General features: G+C 38.4%; 1 long non-coding RNA gene across 1 annotated transcript; it reads left to right on the top strand.

Moving 5' to 3' along the window:
* The first annotated feature begins 9,825 nt into the window (after nt 1-9,825).
* On the top strand, nt 9,826-11,884 carry LOC120569379. Its single transcript, XR_005640874.1, has 2 exons — nt 9,826-11,112; nt 11,264-11,884. It is a non-coding gene; the product is annotated as an uncharacterized LOC120569379 (long non-coding RNA).
* Nucleotides 11,885-12,209: the final 325 nt, after the last annotated feature.

Raw genomic sequence — 12,209 nt, 5'->3', positions numbered from 1 at the left:
TTTAACTTAAAGTATTGCAGAAAATTACTGGAGAATTCAATCCATTAACATATGTTTGCATGTAGTATTGGATATGTAGGATGTTGGATATGTATGTTGGTATGCTTTTGAAAATGTTCTTTCTTTACTAGTTGAAAATGATTGAATTCAGGCTGATTCATTTCTGACACCACAGAAGGTTCTCTTGTTCGAGCCAAGTAATGTTAATAATGTGGATATATGACGATGACCTAATTGTGTCTGCAACAGGGTGAGCACACAATTATAATAAACACAAATTACTCTACTGTTTATAAGTTTCTTTTTTCTTCTCACCAGCTAATCACTTTCTAACATAAGCTACATTTGTAAACACTCATTGGCTATTTTGCCATTTAGACTGAGACACACAATGCATTGTATAATCCTAAAATCGTATAAATCTCTACCGAACTACAATAATGTAATGTTATATTATATTAAAATGTTATATTATAATTGCGCTACTCTCCGTATTATTTGTGTCCAAAAGTGACTTCCAAATTTGCAATAGTTTTTAAATGTTCCGGTTCATAAAGTAATAGTGGATGTATAATAACACTAGACATACAGTAGATCTTCAATATTGTCTAACAGCCATTAAGCATTGTGAGGCCACACAAAACTCTTGCATAAAAAAGAGAAAATAATAATTCAAATTAAATGTTAATTTTATTGGTGTGTCTATTGATGATGTATGTATGTATGTATGTATGTATGTATATATATATATATATATATATATATTTATATATAGCTATTTAGTTGAAAGCAATACTGTGTAATTAAAAAAAACAATATGAAAAAAGAATGATAAAAACCTAAAGCAACATCTCGGCTTTGCTGACACATAAATGGTTTGTGTTGTCCGTTGCTAAACTCTCACTTTTATGTATCCTGATCCTTATATTGTGGAATTTGTTTTAAAATAATAGTCGGCTTTTTCAACTCCATGCTGCACTAGACATGTGTTAAAAAGACAAATTCTTTAAAGAAAACAAAAATATCAGTAAAATGGAAAAAAGGCAATCTCCAACATCTCAGATCAACTACTGTGTGTAAGTGATTATTATTTTTAAATAAAATAGACCGTACAGATTTAAAACATTGTTTTGTGTCTTTTTTGTCTACTTTAAAAAATAATAATATATATATGTATATATATATATAGTCATTGTTTCTCACCATATTCTGTACAATAACTCAATGTGATGCTTGTCTTTCTCAAACTTATTTCAAATTCTAGATTTTTGTGCATCTTTTATTTACATTATGTAGATAGTGACATTATGATTTATAAACTAATTTTATCATGATGTATTAATTTATTTAGATGCCAAACAATCTGAAAAAAATAATAATCTTTTTTAAATTATGTGTATTAGCTTAAAACCCAAATGTATTAAGGCAGCGGATCAGAGTTATTATCTCAAAGGAAATATAATTAAATAATAGACATAACTGGGAATCATAATTTTAACTTTTGAAGTTACTCATCGGAAAACAAAAACATAGATGAATATTTTGCTTACTGTCCGGAGGAAGTCCCTGACGCCCCCTCCTCATCTCTAGGTCTTTCTCACTCTCCCTCCTCCATGTGCTGTCATCTAGATTCCCTCACTAACATGTAAATTTAGGTCAGGCCACAGTCTCCTCTCAGGGCTTCACAGGAAAATGTGGAAATGGATTGTTTCACACTACTTAATCTTATTGGGAGAGAGGGAGGGGAAAAGCGAAAACAACAGGGACTAATGTGGAGGACGAGGGAGAGGAGAGGAGAAAAAGGACTGGGGTGTGAGTGGGTGTAATAACAAAAAAGAGAGAGAGGGAAGCACAAGAAGATGGCAGAAGAAGAGTAGAAAAAAAAGAGTGGGCAGATGGGCAGAAGAGTAAAGAAAGTAAATATGAAGAGACGAGAAAAAAGGGGAGGAGATGAGAGGAGGACAGAGGGATGGGCAGAAGACAACAGGGGGAAGGAGGAGGAGCAGAGAGAAAAAAAAATGGACGGAGAAGAGGAAGAAAGGAGATGAGAGGAGAGAAGAGAAGAAGAAAGGGGTATGCCACTCACGTCTCATCTTGGCGCTCTTTGCCAGCGTCACAGCTCCCAGTGCTGGCAGCTCCAGACTACCAGACAGGCCATATGGCTTCATTATGAGACACACACACACACACAAATAACAAACCCAAACACACCATGCGTGAGGACACACCAGCCTCCACAAACTCATAACCATACAGACACTTGAACTTGCATGCACACACACAAACACAGGTGCAAACACTTGCAGGGAGAAGAGGAGGTGTGTGACAAATTGAATGAAGGGAGCGAGGAGGAGGATGTAATGGCACAGTGAGTTTTTCTACCTCCGGGGGCTCCGAGGGAGCGCAGAACTCGCCCAATTATTGAGGCTAACATGGACAGACACACACACACACACACACACACACACACACACAGACACACGCTCACTCACACAGACACACTCGCGCACACCTATTCTCAGCAATCTGGGAAAACTGGGAGAACATAATCTTCATGATCAGATACAGGGAGAGCAAATATTTGGAGTACAGAAGAGCAAATCACAGTCTTTATGCAGATATAGTAACTCCTCCAGCCAGCGCACACACGCAGACACACATGCATACACCAGCCTTTACTTACAGCCGTGGAGGTGTTTGGGAAGAATGGACTGGCTACGTAGGATGCACCACCGTGTAAACCACTTGACACACATTACATTATTGTCATTAGTGTCATGATGCAGGGGATGTATGATGCTGGTCCCAGGGGCAGGGCCTGGTGCTTGGTTAGGCCCCTCTCTAGGGGTCTCTGTAGGTGTCCTGGAAAAGCTCTCTGTGGACTGTGTGAATAACCTGCTACGGATCAGGGACAACTGTAGTTTATGGGAAGGATATTTTAACTTGTACACTTGACATGCTGCCAGGTATAAAGTGCTGTTATCAAGTAAAGGTATTGTTGCATTGCTGGCATTTCATTTAAAGAAGAAAATAAATACAACAGGAAAATATCAATTGACAAAAAAGCTAAAAGTGAGCGCCTCACTTCCGTGTTAACTACCTTTGCTGTGCACCCATTGATGATTGTGGCTATGGAGACCATTCAGCACCTATCACCACTGCAGCATATGCCAGTTAATGAGACATTTACATTACCTCAACTCAACATGGGCGCCATTTGGTGTTGAGTGAGATTGCTAGAATGGTAATGTATTGTGTCTCATCAGGAAGCTGCTTAATTCCTCATCCAACAAACACACACCTGGGTTTGATCACTTTCTCTTCTCTGTGTGATACTGAAATTGAATTGTGCCATGACGTAATACATTTTTAAATTTAAAATAAAATACATTTATGTTTTAGTCTTGTCATCTTTTATCATCATCTGCTGACTTTTACTGATGTTCGCTGTTGTTTGAGACAGTAAACATTGGCTTAGCTCTGCATCTACTGAGGAATGATCACACTGACTGTCCATAACTGGCCTGGCATTTTTATTTTAAAAAGTCCATCCATTTTGTCATAGGTTTTGTGTATTAAGCTACATTTTATTTTTATTTTGGCCGATTGTGTTGGTTTTCATGGTGATGAGGTTGTTTATTAAAAAAAGGTTTTGTTATTTTTGTTAAGACTGAAGAATGTAGCTAAATGGATATCTTGATAGCTTGCTAGCTTGCTATAATTGATCAACTGAAGCATTTAAAAAATATTGCTGATAATTGATTAAAATGTAGTTAATTTTAAATACTACAAACATTTAAACTTAAAAAAATATATAAATATAATGAATCAACGTAGCGACGTATATGTACAGTATTAGCTTATAAAAATGATACTCCTTTACTGTAACAAGTGACATTTTTGCAACATCTATTGACCAATTGTTCTCACCCCATTTGCCTTGTAACCCCTTAAAAGGAGTGATTTCCCCCAATGTTTTATCTTATATTTTTAGGCCTTAAGATGTTAAATTATCCAGCAATTCAAGAAAATAACAAAGATTAAAGGAATGTATTTAAAATGAACAAGTGTCGTCTAATGGGTCTTTTTGTCACCCCTCACATATTTCTTGTGACACCTTTGGGTGTCCCGACCCCCAGGCTGGCAATCACTGCAATAGACTGTATACAAAACATGCTGACTTCATGTAAACTTCTCGCATAATGAGCAAAAAGCACTTTTCAGAGTTGTGTTGAGTGTTTCCAAAAATAATTCCTTGCTGCTGAAGAGTTCAGCAGACAATGCCTGCAACGATAATCACTTATCTTCTTAAATAAAACCTTTGATAAATTTGTATCCATCAGGGATATCATATCAGAAGTTGAAAAAATAAATGTGTAATAAAAAAATAAACCGGAAAAAAACATAGCAGAAGAAAACATACCATCCAGCTAATTGTGGCATAAATTTTGTGTATTATTATCAGTTTGAAAACCAAAGGCTATAGGTAGGTAACACCGCACTGCAGCTTATTATCTCTTGAGTTTCCACAGCTCTCTATCGAGCCAGAGATAACGAGATTTTTTTTTTTTTTAAATGTGCGTGATATTGTAAATGTGAAGTTCCCCTTGAAGCCCTATATTTCTCTCCCTCTGACTTTAACAACATTCTGTATGGAAAGATCATTGAAACAAATGCCTTTGCTCCTCAGTCTGTTTCTCATATTTTTTTGTCCGTAGACACACAATGCTAATGATCCGTAGTTCATGGTGTTTTTAATAACTATTTGATTGGTGCAAGATGATTTACCACCGTTTGTCTGTTATTGCTCTTTTGTAATCAGCATATTATTTTGAAATTAGCAGGAGGACAAAGTGTTTTAATAGATTCAACAGAGTCCTGCAGAGCAGCAAGCATACATTTTTATCAGATGATGTGGTAAGTACTGATTTTTCTGTGGTTTCCTATTACACTATACACCGCCTTATTGAATTCAACTAAGCGTGTAATCCTGGAATCGCTGACTCCTCTTCATTGAAAATCACTTTGTAATGTACTTGACATTATTAGATACCAAGGCATATGTTATTCTAATATAATGACTTATTTGAATAGCTCGAAAACATATCAGTGGGACATTTGGATGGTGCTGCATTGGATTCTCTTAGTCTGTGAGTGTACTGGCCTGTGATGCAATAAGGTTGCATTAAGTTCAGTGACATTTGAGTCATAAATTACAGAGTAGACACGCACAAACCAACACATCCAAGGTCGACCTAGTTATTAGGTCATGCTAATATTTCCTTGTTGTGAAGAAAATATGAGGGTATATAAATATACATTTATTTGTGGTATAAAAACAGGCAGTATACTGTATGTACGCACAGTTTTACATTCTTATTGAAACAGTTATTCATGCAAAAAGAAAGGAACAAACTTTCCATATCTGCACGGCATGGTCACAGATGATTTGGCATTAACATTGTTTTCACCCAATAGCAGTGCGATCTGAACATTCTGTTTAATTGCTCTCCATTCTGACAATTGCGAACGCTTTACTGACCCCTTGTTTCTATTGTTCAGGGTAATTCATCTAGGCCGAGTGTAGGAACGCATGAATTGAAGCTGATGAAAAGAGAATGGAGCCCTGCAGTCTCAATCACCACCGGACGGGTGCTCTCAGGGTTCGGGGTGGGGGTGCGGTGCCTGTTGCCAGGATACTGGCCGGATCCAGTCTGGAGGTCCCGCTGTTATATTGGACAACACGCTTGACCCTCTGGCGACCTCAAATTGGCCCCTGACCTGAGTAGTCACACCTAATCAATGCAGCCATGCACACTCGGGGAAAGGTTGGTGCTGCCTACCTGCTGGCCGAGACACAGAGCCCCGAGCGGCACCGCGGGTCAATATCATACAAAGTGACATCTGCAACCATTTAAAATCACATTTAGTGTGATTATGCTTTGATATGTTGTCATCAACTGGACATGTGGAATCTCAAAAATGCGTTTTAAGTGGTTCCCTACTCCGCTAAGGATATTTAGAATGAGCAAAACACACCAATTGGATAATGTATCATATGTGTGCAGTGTATGTACATATTCCAGTACATACTGTATATGCACACATTTTCAGCCCTAATTATTGTAAAGTTATAGATCATACAGAGATGTATACAGTGATAAAAAATAGAAAGCAAAGTTCCAAGCAGGGCCTTAAGGCAGATCAATCTCCCTGTGAACCTAGAGTTAGAGAGTCTTGTTTTGTTCTTTTCATTTTAGGGGCATCCTGCTGTCCTTGTGGTCAACATGGCTACCATATGACCACAATGTCCTCCGTTTGATTTCAGCAGGGGACCTTTGTTGCATGTCATACACCATTCTCCTGTCTACATTTTCACCATCAAACTATCCAATACTGGTTTGACAGTTTTGTGATGTAGGATTGGCTACTCATAACTGCATTAACTTAGTCCCCAGCTCGAACAATGCTGTCATAGCTCTTTAGCCATCTGCTCATGAAAAACTCATAATAACTGAGAATTATGGGGTTTCCAATCATTTTGGGCAAGAAAAACCAGTACGTTTTAAAGTATATTCCTTGAATATGCAGTTGTTAATGCTTTAAAAGACCAAATATAGTGCACATGTCTGCCGGGCGTGGTACACTGAATGTGAAACTGCCTCTCGATCTGGCCTGTCACCAGTCTGTCAGCGAATACAAACCATGCACTAATCCCATGGATTTCTTCATTCTGCGGCCTGACATGAAGAGAAATAGGACGACACGCCCAGTGATCTCTCAGATTGCTTCAGAGTGGCCAGCTGTCTCAGACAGTTCAGACTGGTGGGACCAACAGGCTCACCAACCAGACATGCACTTTTAGAAAAACAGCAGGGAAACAAACTTACACCTACGAACTACAGAAGTTTAGAGAGGAATTAAAAAGTAGGTATTGGTGATCATCACAGGCAAACAACCACCAAGGCAACCTGAAATCAATTATATTTACAGTGAAAATAAAAGTGAATGAATAAAGATTTAAAAATATTCCAGCCAATAAATTGTGGAGAAAATAAATGGGTTTAAATTGTTTACCGTACTATATAACATCCCTGATTATGAGGTCCTCTTTTGGTAAATGTTGTTTAAGGTATAATTAAACTTTAACAAGACTGTTTCTAACTCAATTAATGCCAAACTCTTGCATACACACATGTTCATTCTCATTCAAATCAGTCATCAGGGCTAAACACAGATTAGGGCAACATAACCATCCATTGTAAAATCTATCGCTACTAATTGAAAGATGATGTGGTCATCTTCCAACTATGTGATGTTATTGTCGAGTGATAAGTCCGTAGTGCCGACATAATTTCTCTCTATTCGGTCAGCTGTTGGGTTCTGCCCTGCTCAGTCCACTGTGGTTCTACTCAGCACATGCTACATGTCTGACATATCGCTCAAAAGGTTTGGTTTTGTTTTTGCAAAATCACTATTCGGGAATTCCCTTTTTTGTAGAGAAATGATCATGTTTTAATTGTTTATTTTTTTCCTCTTTTGTATAAAGGGAGGAGGCTGAATAAGCCTGTCAGGCATTCTCTCCTCTGCTGCACTGAAATTGCTTGTTTTTAAAATTCTATGTATGTGCATTGGTTTGTGCAAATATACTAAACTAAACTAAATTCCTCTTCTTTTTAAAAGTAATTTAACCATAGTGTTTTCACACTAACTACCAGATGTTAGAGTTTGTCAATGGTTCTTTAAAATGAAGGGGGGGGTTGTTAGTTTTGAAACGTTTAATTTCCTATATTCATCGAAATAGTTCTATACAATAGTTCTGTGCAATAGAGAACCACTTAAGGGTTCACAATGATGATTTACAGATCTAAAAAATCATTTTCTGGTGCACTTAAGAACCTTTTTTGTTGTGGCTTTACACTAATTATGGGAGCTTTCCTGAGCCGGGCGGGATAGTTCACTGCACAAAGAAGTTTCCACTCATTGTTGCTGAAAAAAAGCAGTGTGGAATAATAGGAGAGGAGCTGGCACGGATCCTCTGGCAGAAATCTAATCTGTTTGGATAAACATAACATGCACCCAGTATGGACAACGCCAAGTGTTCCTCCATTTTGACTCCATACGAAATAACACAGATTTGCGAGGGCCTGGTCAACATCCAGCTTGTTTGTGTTTCATCTTTAACATTCAGTAACAGCTGACTACATGTTTAGAGTCACATTCCTTTTCACCACATCAAGTGAGTTGCAACAAAGGACGTAGCAAGGAAATGGCCAAATAAATGTTGCCACAAAGAATACAGAAAAAGCACAGTTCTAGATTAAGGCCAGTTTTAATCAGTTTGCTCTTCTTTTTGTTGTTTTTGTGGTTTATTATTTTCAAAAAGCATCTGAAAACTATTGCACTTTTAATAATTACTTTTTAGATGTTCTACGACTCATCACTTTATTACAATTAATTATCTACTCATGTTTTCTCTATTAGAAATTGCACATATGTCTGTATACTGTTAACCGTATTTTCCTCTAATTTAATATTTGTTCACAAAAAACTTGATATAAAGTGACAGATGAATGAGGTAATGTTAGCTGAGACAGCTTTGCTTCTCACTCAAATGAAAATCCCACCAATTTGAGGGAGCCTGTGATTTCTCTTTGACATAAAAACTACTTTTTCACAGCCCACTTTCCTGTAAGAAGATGTACTTACTTACTGTGAATATCTTCTGGTTGGGCAGAATTGTTAATGTGGGTGGATTTTTCTTTCCAGATATAATTTATCAGCATAAATCAGCCGGCCTATTGGAATGATTAGAAGGTCTGTCTTGGCCACTGAGGCTACAGAACCCACCCACCTTGCCAGCTAACCAATATATTCACCTGACCACAGCACCTCTGCTCACATAAATCTGTTGGACTTCACTTCTGGCTCTTTTTTACTATGTGTGCGTCACTCTGTGTGGTTTTCTGTTCATGTATATTTGCATGCATGCATCTGTGTGTGTTATTTGTGTGGAGAGTTAGTGGATGACCCAGCCCAGTGTGTCTGTTTTGAAACATTTCTGCTTAAGAGACGGATTGGAGGTTTCCTGATCCGGGGCGTGCCACGCACATCCATCACAGCGATGGTCGGGTTTCCTGGTGATTTAGGACTTACCGAATCAGCCCTGCTAGCCGCTGTACTTTGACCACAGCCATTCCATCACCCTCCCACCTCCCAGTCTTAATTTCACTGCACAGACAGCTCAGACCATTTCTCCGTATCTCTCTCTATGTGTGTGTTCAGTCAGCAATACTGATAACTATATGATAACTGATAATCTGGTCTGATTTGATGAATATAATGCAGTTTGTTTGAAACTGTATTTATTGTAGGATTTTACAATGTTAAATTTGTTTTTATTGCATTTAATGTGAAATGTGTTGTTTTGCATAATCACTATATTTACTATCTTGCTTTCTGTACAGTGTCCCAAGACAGGCTAGCAAATGATGAATATTTCAGCAACAATCAAACACTGGAAGTACAAGTTTGACATTTAAAGATTATACTTGTAAATTAACAGATTTTTAAAACTTCTATCCCACAAAATCAGCATTGATTGATTTTGTATATTTGAAGTTGGAGTACATACACTCACTCATTCTCTCTATAAGTGCTTAAATTGAGTCTGTTGTAAGTAATCTGAATGTATTGAGAGTACAGTCGAGTCATCCTCGACTCCGGGCTTGGATTTTTTTTTGGAGTGCCGGCTGTCCATTTGCACAAAGCGGATTTTGCATCAGCCAGCTTAGAAGTGAGCATTGCTTTGAAGTGCTCTAATCCTTCCCCTACCTTCAGACAACCTTTCCTGATCCACAGCAGTCGCAGTGCCAGCTAACTGCACAGGCAGGATGGTCCATACTCAACCTCACATACACATACATGGGGTACGTACGCATGTACACTATAACACTTAAACATACATACAACACATAACTACGCAGACATGCAGTGCAGTCTTAACTAAAACAAGTTTAGCTGTGTATTCCATGAATAAATAGTTATGTGGGATTGTATGGGAACAAGCCTTTTTGATGCAGTAAATAATCTTTTTAGTTCACCTAGCAACAATGTATGGATTGTGACCCCTTAAAATCTATAAATCAAAAGGGGCTTTTTGTTTTTTTGGATATTTTTGAGCCCTGAAGTAGAGTTAATCTGTTATTTCATAGAAAATGATTTTGTGTTGCAGAAAGTTTATCTTGTGACCATTTGTGGGATCCTAATTCCCAGGTTTGGGATCCCTGTGCTAAAAGGAATCTACATAGGGATTTATGAGCTATGGAAAACATGTAATAATGTATGCATATGGTAAACACGCAGTACTAACTTTTTCAGCATGATACTGGTTATTTGTGTTCATTTTGCAGTTGTTCATATTTCATCTTAGAAGTCAGACAATTATGTGAGTAATGCTTTCTCATAGAGCCACTATCCAAACCAAAGAACCACTACAGAGGACCAATTTACATAAGCACACATTTGCATATATACATGAATGTAAACAACCATATACAGTACATGTTGGACTTCCTCACAAGCATCCACGTTTCCATGTGACAACGCACCAAAGCAGGAAGAAATCTTACATCAGATCCAGCCGAAGGCCTCAAACTCATTCTCAGTGAAACTCCTGTGCTCCATTGAAGAGGCAGAGCTGTCAGAGTGGGTGGCATAACCAAGCTGACAGCCTGCTGTGGGCTGCTGCTCTTTATTCGCCAGACAGAGATCAGCAATTTTCAATTTCCTCCTTGCCGCACGCTTAAGCCCACACACTACCGAGACACTCTTCAACAACAAAGGCCAACTTCTTTGACTGAGAAAGATGACTAACAATTGGACCGAGTGGTGGATTATCCAATCGGAACTGCTGTTGCTGGTGGGTGGTCTGTCTCTTTTCATACTCCTCTTTCCTTGGCTCTAAGTTTTGACCAATCCCCTGCCAGATGGGGTCACTAAAGTCTCACCACCAGCACCCCTATTGGTCGGGGTTGTTCACTGGGTAGTGGTGCTGAGAGGAGAACAATGAATGACATCAATAACACGACTTGCCAGGCCTATGCTGTGTGTGTGAGTGTTCTGGTCGATATATTTCAGTCCAGCTGTTCAATAATATTGTAGTATCATGAATGATCCACATTCCTCTTTTGTTGTGCTTTCCTGACCATTTGCACGTGTGTGTGTGTTGTATGTGTGCGTGTGTGTTCGTTGCTGGAACCAGACGGTGTATGCTGGCTGCCTCTGTCTCCCTTCTCTGTGCGCCAGTTCTCCGCCTGAAAGGAATCTCAGGCTTTCAAGGCTCTTTTTGTGAAGCGCTCATCAAAGCCTCCGCAAACACTATACTGCTGTTTTTGAAGTCAATATCCCACTCTTACTTTGGATGAGATATACTGGTCATAGTTCTGTGGCTCTCTCTCGTCATTATTTAAATTATATGTATGTGCTCCAATGCAAATGAGCCTTTGTTTTCCTGAAGAAGGTAACCAATTTATTTAAATTGACCATTATGATTAATTTCCATAACTGGCATTCTCTCTCTCTCTTTGCTCTCTCTTTCCCCCCCTTTCTTTGAGATCTTTGTGTTTCCTTTGTACTGTACTGAAACCTTCAGGAATAAAGGGGAAACCAGTTTGACCTTCATGGAAACCCTTGAAGGATGGACTAAACATTTATGAGATGTCTGTGAGGAGGTTCCCGCATCTTATTATTTACCATGAGAAACTTCAAACAAACATATATAAAAGCATATTTAAAAAGTAAAGAAAAATTCTGAAGAAAAGAAATTCGATATAGCTGTTGACTGCTTTGAAGGATTAAATTGTGGGACATTTAGGATAAATTATTCCTTGACATGGCAATATATGTTTATAATTTGTTTTCTGAAAATTGCACCCCATTATAATGATATAATCTAAAGAATGCTCCACCGTGTTATTATGATCCATGCCCACTCCCAGACCTTGCTGCCTCTCCTCCTCTCTGGATCATAATCCCAGCGTTCCTCTACAGCAGAAGGATCGTCAATATGGCTGAGTATTTCCTCTCTTGCTGAGCTCACTGATGATTTGGCCAGACAGCCAGTGGAAAATTGGAAAGTAAAATTTTTGGGGCAGTAAAAAGAAAAAAACAGGCAGGACAACAGGGAACGATGAAATAGCTTATCCCCA

This window comes from Perca fluviatilis, chromosome 12 (genome assembly GCF_010015445.1).
Source record: "Perca fluviatilis chromosome 12, GENO_Pfluv_1.0, whole genome shotgun sequence".
In the NCBI taxonomy this organism is placed as follows: domain Eukaryota; kingdom Metazoa; phylum Chordata; class Actinopteri; order Perciformes; family Percidae; genus Perca; species Perca fluviatilis.
The sequence above is the reverse complement of the archived record's forward strand: the minus strand, read 5'-3'. Positions and strand labels throughout refer to the sequence as shown.